Source organism: Gopherus flavomarginatus, chromosome 14 (genome assembly GCF_025201925.1).
Source record: "Gopherus flavomarginatus isolate rGopFla2 chromosome 14, rGopFla2.mat.asm, whole genome shotgun sequence".
Classification (NCBI taxonomy): Eukaryota; Metazoa; Chordata; order Testudines; family Testudinidae; genus Gopherus; species Gopherus flavomarginatus.
This window is the reverse complement of record NC_066630.1, coordinates 2,848,197-2,857,517: the sequence shown is the minus strand read 5'-3', so window position 1 is coordinate 2,857,517 and position 9,321 is coordinate 2,848,197.

The window sequence follows — 9,321 nt, the reverse complement described above, 5'->3', positions numbered from 1 at the left end:
GACTCTTTCCCAGTTGGGGGGATGTTGGCAATGAGGAGAGGACCATAGCAGAGCTTGTCATTGGATAGTAGATAAGGAATGTCCTCCTTCCTTTATTGCTTCTTTTTACTGCATGCTTCTGTCCTGTATATGAGAATACCATCTGGAAGGGTTTTTTAAAATTTTTTAGCTGTTTGTTATTCCCTACTTCCATGCAGCCAGTGTGCTCCCCAAAGTTGCTGTTGAGTCTTTGAAAAAACGAGCCTGCAATTCCCAAATTCAATGTAAAAAGTCATGAAGTCTCTCTTGATAGGAAAGAATGACTATTCAAATGGCCTTAACTCCCCTCCAACATGTGGGATCCTGTCACTACCACCACGATGTCACTCACGTGGCTTAGCACTAATTAGCAGGCTTTTGGGGCTGCTGCTCTGAGTCATCTTCCATGTCAGGATTCCATAGAACAGAAGTATTAAAAAGCCCTTCTCTTTAGTGCAGGGCTCCCCTCCTCTGCTGTGGATTATGTTCTGTCTTCTGTTGTGAACTGCGGGAGGCAGAAAGCTGCCATCCATAGTGAAGGGAACCCTTGGGTTATGGTGTGGTGCTAAGAATTGCTAAAACAGTTTTTAGCCGTTCCATCCATTACAAGCTGTCGTTGGTCTGCTGCTACAGGGGAAGGGACTGAACCCAAGGTTAACTTTAACAGTTCATCAGCCTGGGGGAGGGGAGGAGTGTTTGGGTCCAGTTGTATGAGGGGTATACATTTGAGCCACGCAAAATCCATTGGGAAAGATCTTGCAAATATCCATGATTTTTAAAATATTTAAAAAGGATATATGGGGTGACCTGGCTAATTATAGACCTGTAAGCCTGACATCAATCCTAGGCAAAATAATGGAACATCTGATACAGAACTTCATTAATAAAGAATTTAATCCATTGTGAGTTAAGCATATGTGCAATCTAGTTTGTCCTTATGAGAGAACTAAATATCCATCATATAGAAATCTCCGCGCCCCCTCACTCAGCACTACATTTATTGTCTTAGGCAGCTAGAGCCACGTTTTAATATCTGTGGAATCCATCACGTTTCAGCCAGCAGTGTCCACTATGGTCTGTGGGGCATTTACTTGTCTATTTCCATTGATGATAGACTGTGGTGCAGTCCACAGTTTGGAATCCAAGTCAGCAAATATCTGGAGTGCAGGCTGTTGGGGAAGCATAGTGCTCTGTAAGAGAGCTGAGAGTCTGGCCATCAGCCCTCTAGTTCTTCCAAACAAAGAGGATACTTTTGTGAGTGACTTGTTTGCTCATTAACAGCAGTAGGGGCTTAATTTCAAGTCTGTATTGCTACTTTACAGGGTTTAATTTTAACAAGGAGGAAGGCCTAGTTGGCATCTAATAATATCTGCTTCTATGTTTCGTCTAGCAGGATCATATTATGTCTGTATTCGGAAGGAGAGCTGTAACAGTTTGGTCTAATTGAGTACATTCACGGTGTTTGACAGACACTTGCACTGATTCCTGGAGCAGTAATTTGCTGCTGGTACCGTAAAATGGCAATACCTAGTTGCTTCTGATTCCTAGGGTAAGGATGGCAGGTTCAATTACCTTCTGCTGCTGGAGACCTGGCCACAAACAGAATTGGAAGTTTGTTGACTGTGTTGAAGGACCAAAAATTCATCAGATGAGCAGTCATGATAGGCAGGTTGGACTGTCTAGGACCGAAAAATAGGATGGTGCTACTTGTTGTATAGAAGCACACTGGCAGATAGGAGCATACATGACTGACAATGCAGTCAGTCCATAACTTTCACAAGCTTGTGCACTTACTTTTTTTTTTTTTTTGTAAAGGATTGGGTTCATCCAGTTTTCTTCAATCCTTTTTCCTTACAAGTCACATGGATAGTGGTTAAAACTTAGGTTTAAAGCTAACTAAAACCAGCTTTAAAACTTGAATGAACACAGAAACATTGATAATAGCTTGTTTACCTATTTCATTTCAGAATTTTTTAAAAACAAAAACATTTTTCTTTTTACCGAGTTTCTCACAAAGCAAGTTTGTTACCAGAGCTGCTACAAGATAAAGGTATTGTCTCAACTTTCATCCATGCAATAAAGATATTTCAGTGAAAATAAAGCTGGGCGTGTAGGGTCTGTTCCCTTCAGGTGTTCTGGAAAAGGATTCTTCTAAACTACTGTATACATGACCAGAGGCAGCTTTAAAATTATTAATATAACTAAATTAAAACTGGCCTCCAGAGTATTTGGACTGCTACTGGGTTTCTGACTCTTCAAGAATCTAAATTCCTTGACATGTGAATGCAAGTGTAACATTGGTTTTGTGGATGCTATGAAGACCAAGGAGCCAGATTTGAGTCTGTTTTCATTTCTGTTGAAATTAGCTGATAAAGGAAACAAATTGCAAGGGAACAAGGTACAGGTCTGTCTGAAAAGCCAAGGTTCAGATCTGGTTGTCTTGGAAACTGATCTAAGTAAATTGCTGATTGTGATGGGAAGAATTTAGGAAGCTGCCTGGTTCTGAAATTGTAACGATTTGTACAATGCAAATTTGTATCTGAATATTGTCTGTCCAGTGAAACGCTGATTATATACTTTTTTAAGTACAGCTGAGTGCATAGTTCTGTATTGAACTGATCTCCTTCAATTGTTATACTAAAACTGGAAAATTTTGCTGCAGATTGAGTCTCTTTGCTTATTTTTGTGTGTCCCAAAAGCAAGCAGATCAGTCTCACATTTTACACTTTCCAGACTCAAGGTCTCACATTAGCTACATCTTTTCAGACAAAGGACTACACTACAGCAGTAGCATTTGTGGTTTCCCATCCATGCAAAGAGAAAAACTTCTAGATTGCACCAGTTCAGCTGAAAGCCTAAGCCAAAGCTTTTATTCAGGGTATTGCAACCATATAATAAGTGTTTCTTGCAAAACACTTAGGAAAGCTGTAGACAAAACATGGTGCAGGCAGAGTTCAGTGTTTTCTTGCATAATATAATTAATGCCACAATGACCTACATTAAAAAAGTTATTAAACGTAATAAAGTAATGTATCCATGCACTAAAAGACTTTGGGAGGTGCACAGGTACCACGATAGTGGGTTAACTCAGTCTCCTAGACAAAGAATTCTTGCTGAAAATGGTGCCCGGTTTCTTTAGAACCATGATCTTTCTCTGTTGCAACTGCCTAATTTGTAATTCGATCTAAATGATTGTCTGAGACAGTTATGCTGTTAACCACAATCTTACCTTCCCACTCTTCAGGCCTGGTCTACACTACGCGTTTAAACCGATTTTAGCAGCGTTAAACCATTTAACGCTGCACCCGTCCACACAACAAGGCCCTTTATATCGATATAAAGGGCTCTTTAAACCGGTTTCTGTACTCCTCCCTGATGAGAGGAGTAGCGCTGAAATCGGTATTGCCATATCGGATTAGGGTTAGTGTGGCTGCAAATCGACAGTATTGGCCTCCGGGCGCTATCCTACAATGCACCATTGTGACCGCTCTGGACAGCAATCTGAACTTGGATGCAGTGGCCAGGTAGACAGGAAAAGCCCCGCGAACTTTTGAATTTCATTTTCTGTTTGCCCAGTGTGGAGCTCTGATCAGCACGGGTGGCGATGCAGTCCCAAATCCAAAAAGAGCTCCAGCATGGACCGTACAGGAGATACTGGATCTGATCGCTGTATGGGGAGACAAATCTGTTCTATCAGAGCTCTGTTACAGAAGATGAAATGACAAAGCATTTGAAAAAAATCTCCAGGCTATGATACAGAGCCCACAGTACAGTGCTGCGTGACAAGCGTAACAGAAAGCCAAAGAATGAAAAGGACGCTCATGGAGGGAGGGAGGGGGTACTGAGGATTCCAGCTATCCCAGAGTCCTCAGCAGTCTCCAAAATGTATTTACATTCTTGGCTGAGCTCCCAATGCCTGTAGGGTCAAACACATTGTTTGGGGTGGTTCAGGGTATAGCTCATCAATTTACTCCCCCTCCCCCCCGTGGAAGAAAAGGGAAAAAAATCGTTGACTTTTTTCAACATCACTGTATGTCTACTGCATGCTGCTGGTAGACACGGTGCTGGGGCAATGAACAGTAGCATCCTCTCTTCTTCCTTCCCTGGTGGCAGACGGTACAGTGCAGTAGGACTGGTAACCATCCTTGTCATCAGCCTGTGAGTGCTCCTGGCTGGCCTCAGGTGAGGTTGGCCGGGGGCACCTGGGTAAAAATAGGAATGACTCCTGGTCATTCCCAGTAGATGGTACAGAATGGCTGGTAACCATCTTCATCATAGCAACTGGGGGCTGAGCTCCATCAGCCCTCTCCCTTTCATGTGTAAATAAAAGATTCTGTACTGCCTGGACTATCATAGCAGCGGGATGCTGGGCTCCTCTCCCTCCCACCGTTTAATGTCCTGCCTGGACTGTCATAGCAGCTGGAGGCTGCCTCCACCTTGTTTTATTTCACTAACAAGTCTGTGTTTCTTATTCCTGCATTCTTTATTACTTCATCACACAAATGGGGGGACATTGCAATGGTAGCCCAGGAGGGTTGGGGGAGCAGGGAAGCAACAGGTGGGGTTGTTGCAGGGGCACCCCCTAGAATGCCATGTAGCTCATCATTTCTGTGGGATCTGATATGTAGCAGCTGTGCTCTCCGGTTCTCTAGTACACTTGCCCCATGTTCTAGGCAGGACTGACTCTATTTTTAGATACCATAAAGGAGGGATTGACTCGGGGAGTCATTCCCATTTTTGTCTTTGTGCCCCCAGCCGACCTCAGCCAGGGACACCCATGACAGCAGCAGACGGTACAGAACGACTGATAACTGTCATCTCATCGCCAATTTACAATGGCGCAGCAGACGGTACAAAACGACTGGTAACCATCTCTGCTATCTTGCAAAGGCAAATGAATGCTGCTGTGTAGCGCTGCAGTACCGTGTCTGTTAGCAACATCCAGTAGACATACGGTGACAGTAAAAAAAAAAAAAAAAAAAAAAAAAGCTGAACGGCTCCATGGTTGCCGTGCTATGGAGTCTGCTAGGGCAATCCAGGGAAAAAGGGTGTGAAATGATTGTCTGCCATTGCTTTCACGGAGGAAGGAATGAGTGATGACATTTACCCAGAATCACCCGCGACACTGTTTTTGCACCATCATGCATTGGGGTCTCCACCCAGAATTCCAATGGGTGGGGGAGACTGCGGGAACTATGGGATAGCTACGGGATAGCTACCCACAGTGCAACGCTCCAGAAATCGACGCTAGCCTTGGACCATGGACGCACACCGCCGAATTAATGTGCTTAGTGTGGCTGCGTGCACTCGACTTTATACACTCTGATTTACAAAACCAGTTTATGTAAAATCGGAATAATCCCGTAGTGTAGACATACCCTGAGATAACACACATGAACGATCTTGCTGTAAAATCCTAGTGGAGAGAAGACACCACAGTTTTTACTGTGAGGGAGCTAGGTGAGGTCTACCACAGGCATGGGTATAGTGTTGACTTTTCGTAGCTACCTCACGCTAAAACAATAGTGCCTGTCTCCACTAGGATTTTACACAGGCATAGTTAGCATTTGTTAATTATCCCATAATTTTTTGGAAGTGAAGAAAAACTAAAGATAGATGGGGGAGAGGGAGCTATGAAACGTATGCAGTTTTACAGAGGTAAGTACACTTGTACTATTTTTGGTAATTACATATATGAATAACACATGCTTTCTCCAACTGCTAAATAGTCGAGCTCGTAAAATTGAGCTGATTTTGTGTAGTTTGTTATGGTAGTTGCAGTAAATGTGCACTGTGGTTGCTCCCGAAGGCCCCGTTGCGCTAGGTACAGATACACAAAAGAGAACACCTATTATGAAGGGTTCAAGGAGGAGTCGGAAGTAGCCTCACAGCTCAGTTCAGGGAGAGAGCATCCCAAGAATAAGCACAGCTGGGAAGAAGGTGAAAAGACTTAGGAAAGAGCTGACAAGCAGAGGGCTGTGCTGATGCTAGCTGAGTAAAGGGGACGGGAAACACTGTAAGACAAAAGTGACCAACCCACAGAAGTGGACCTTTCTAGTCTGCCCTAAATGCTGGACAAAATGTATTCAGTTAAATAGGCAAGCTCTAAACACATGATACAGAGGCAGCATTGTTGATTAACTCAATCTAATACACAAGATAAAGCCGAGGCCGATTTTCTGTAACAGACAAACATGAACTGAACTCTTTCTACCCAAATACAAGGAATAAGGGAAGCAAGCAGATCAAACTAGAAGTGTGACTGAGAGATGGGGATCCTGACCTAGTGAACCTAACAATCATTCCACCATATTTCTCATGCCTATGCTGCAGAAGGCTACAGTCTCACAACTGGAATAAATAAGCTGTATATGAAAATGATTAGTTTGTGCAGTGATTGGAAAAAAAATGAAAAGTGCTATTAAATTAAAATGCAAAGAGGATACAGCAAGGAACTATTAATTGACTCAACAAAAACACCAAACTACTAATTGAAGAGTGAGTATGTTTGTGAGACGCTTGGTTTAAGAAGAGAAGATAAGAAAAATAGGAGGAAAATATTAAAGGGGACATCTGCATGAAAGAAAATGGGGGGAAAAAAGAAAAAAAAAAACCACCTGGCCATAACTTGAACTGAAGTCAGAAGTTCCTGTACTTGCAGGGGAATTTAAGACAGCTGTTGGGGATAACATGCAGACAAATATGTATTGTAAAAGAGGTTTCTGAGTTATGAGAAGACAGCTGTGTGATCCAGAAAGCAGAGAATCCAGTCAGAATAGAGGGCATCCTAGATCTGCTTTTTACTGGAAGAAAAAGTTATAAGCATTCCCCTTATTCTTAATAAGTTATTTCCTTGATAGACAGTATCTTGCTGTGAGTTTGAGTTCACTAGGACCGTGATCCAAAACTCACTAAAGTAAATGGCAGTCTTTGAATGGACTTAAATAGGTTATGAATCAGGACCCCAAAGCCTGAAACTAATAGTGTTGACATTTGCTGTAAGAGCCTCTAACCCCTACAGCAACTGAAGTACACTGAAGTTATTACTTGCCTAAGAGCACGAGCAAGTCAGTCCAGCACTGATAAAAACAGAACCTAGAAGAATTCAATCTTACCACTCAAACTACATTCTGCAGACCAGTCAGTCAGCTACACCAGTGGCTCTCAATCTTTCCAGACTACTGTACCCCTTTCAGCAGTCTGATTTGTCTTGTGTATCCTAAGTTTCACCTCACTTAAAAGCTATTTGCTTGCAAAATCAGACAAAAACACAAAAGTCTCACAGCACACTAGTACTGAAAAATCGCTGATTTTCTCATTTTACCATATAATTATAAAATAAATCAGTTGGAATATTAATACTTACATGTCAGTATATAGTATATAGAGCAGTATAAACAAGTCATTGTCATTTTAGTTTGTACTGACTTTGCTAGTGCTTTTTATGTAGCCTGTTGTATAACTAGTCAAGTATCTGGATGAGTTGATGTACCCCTGGAAGACCTCTGCGTTTCCCCTGGTTGTGGTCCACTGAGTTACGCTGCATTGGTCAACTAGAAGAATGCTGGGATACATTTTGCCTTTGTTTTTCACCATAAGAGGTGCACAATACACAACAGCCAAGGCTATCTGTAGTACTAAGTGCATTATGAATGCTCCATCTATCTAAACCACCCCTGCATTGTCCTCTTATGAATGATAATCTAAATCCTAACTGTATTCCCTGCTCCTCAATAAATGCTCTCATTAATTTTATATTCATTTTTCTTCTCTGAATGCTGTTTTTATGTTAAATGCTTAATAGTGCCCTGCAGCAAGTGCTAACTGGAAGAGCAAATAATTTGAAAACAAAGTTTTAAGTTGCTAAGCAATCTCTTTCTTTGCAGCTCAACATACTGCAGCATCAAGTCATTCTGGCCAGAATCGCTAATGCCATTATTCTGACCCAATCCTGGCTATGTTGCATTTTTCACATATGCAGCCTGTGCCTATCCTGCTTTCCATATCCCTTGGAGGCAGCATCTTCCCTTCTATTGATTCAAAATATGTCTAGCATTAATACCTGCTTGCAGCAATTTCCAAACTGCACTCCAGGCAGCTTTTGCTGCTGGTCTAGGGACATCTAGTCAGTCACATGGTATTGACTCTCCTGGTTTCCAGCTGAAATAGAATAGGTGTAAGGGGAAGAGGAAGCAAAAGCACAGTGTGGTTCATTTTATCCAAAGAGGACAAAACCCTTATGGCATTAAAGTCAACTTAAAATACTCCTGAAACTGCCACAAGGATGTTACTCATTTGTGAATGGGAGCTGCTTTCCGTGAGACACTCTTTATTAAGATGTGGTTCACACTACGATGACAGTGTCTTATTAAATAACCTCGAGCTAGAGCACCACAGACGGTTTTTGTTAGCTATCTGGCTAAGCAGTATTAAACTGATCAGTGCTTGTCTGGAAGATCATCAGGGAAATTCCAGGTGGTGCAGTAAGTGGCCTTAGTGACTCCAATAGGGGGAGGAAAGTTCTCTCTGTTATGATGCAGGAACATTCTTCTAGATGAGACTTAAAACTGAGGTCCAACCCCCACCCCCTGTGATCTTCAGAGATCCCACAGCAATTTTTTGCAAGAGTGGGACTGTTGGTCTTAAAGCCAAATCCACTCCCTCCAGCTACACAGGTACTTCTCCTAACAAAGTAAATGGGAGCTACATCCATTTAATTCGGGTTAGAGAACGAGAACTGGGGCCTTCAATGTCCAAGCCAGATTTCAACTTTGTTAATGATATTCCCTCTCTGCTGTGGCTGGACGTGATATTCTTCATTTCCCACAATTAAATGGTTCTAATGGCTGCTGTATTCCAGATGGGAAGTGGCTGCATTTCAAGTGGTGGGGAAGTTGCAGTGGTGCATACGCTGTATTCTAAGCCTATAATTTTGTAAAGCATTTGGAGGGATACAAAAGATCCTATATAAATCAATAAATTAAATCCAATGTTCTTTACATGGTGTGCCAATTAATATTAGCAGCAGAATATTTTACTCTAGTTCTCCTAGCAGGGGGTGCTCTAGGGAATGGTGCAAGAGTGTTGGGAGTGTATGACCACCGACGGTGAATTAAGTTTATAATTCCTAGGCCTGGCTATATCAGCAGGCCCTGTTGCAGTGTTCTGGCACACAGCTAGTCCAGTAGCAGTGGGGAAGATCAGTGCTTATCAGCTCCCAATAACAGCTGCAATAAGCAGAGCAGCAATAAATACCTCTACCCTGGTAGAACAAACAGCCTCTCTCCCAGTGCAGCTTCTGCT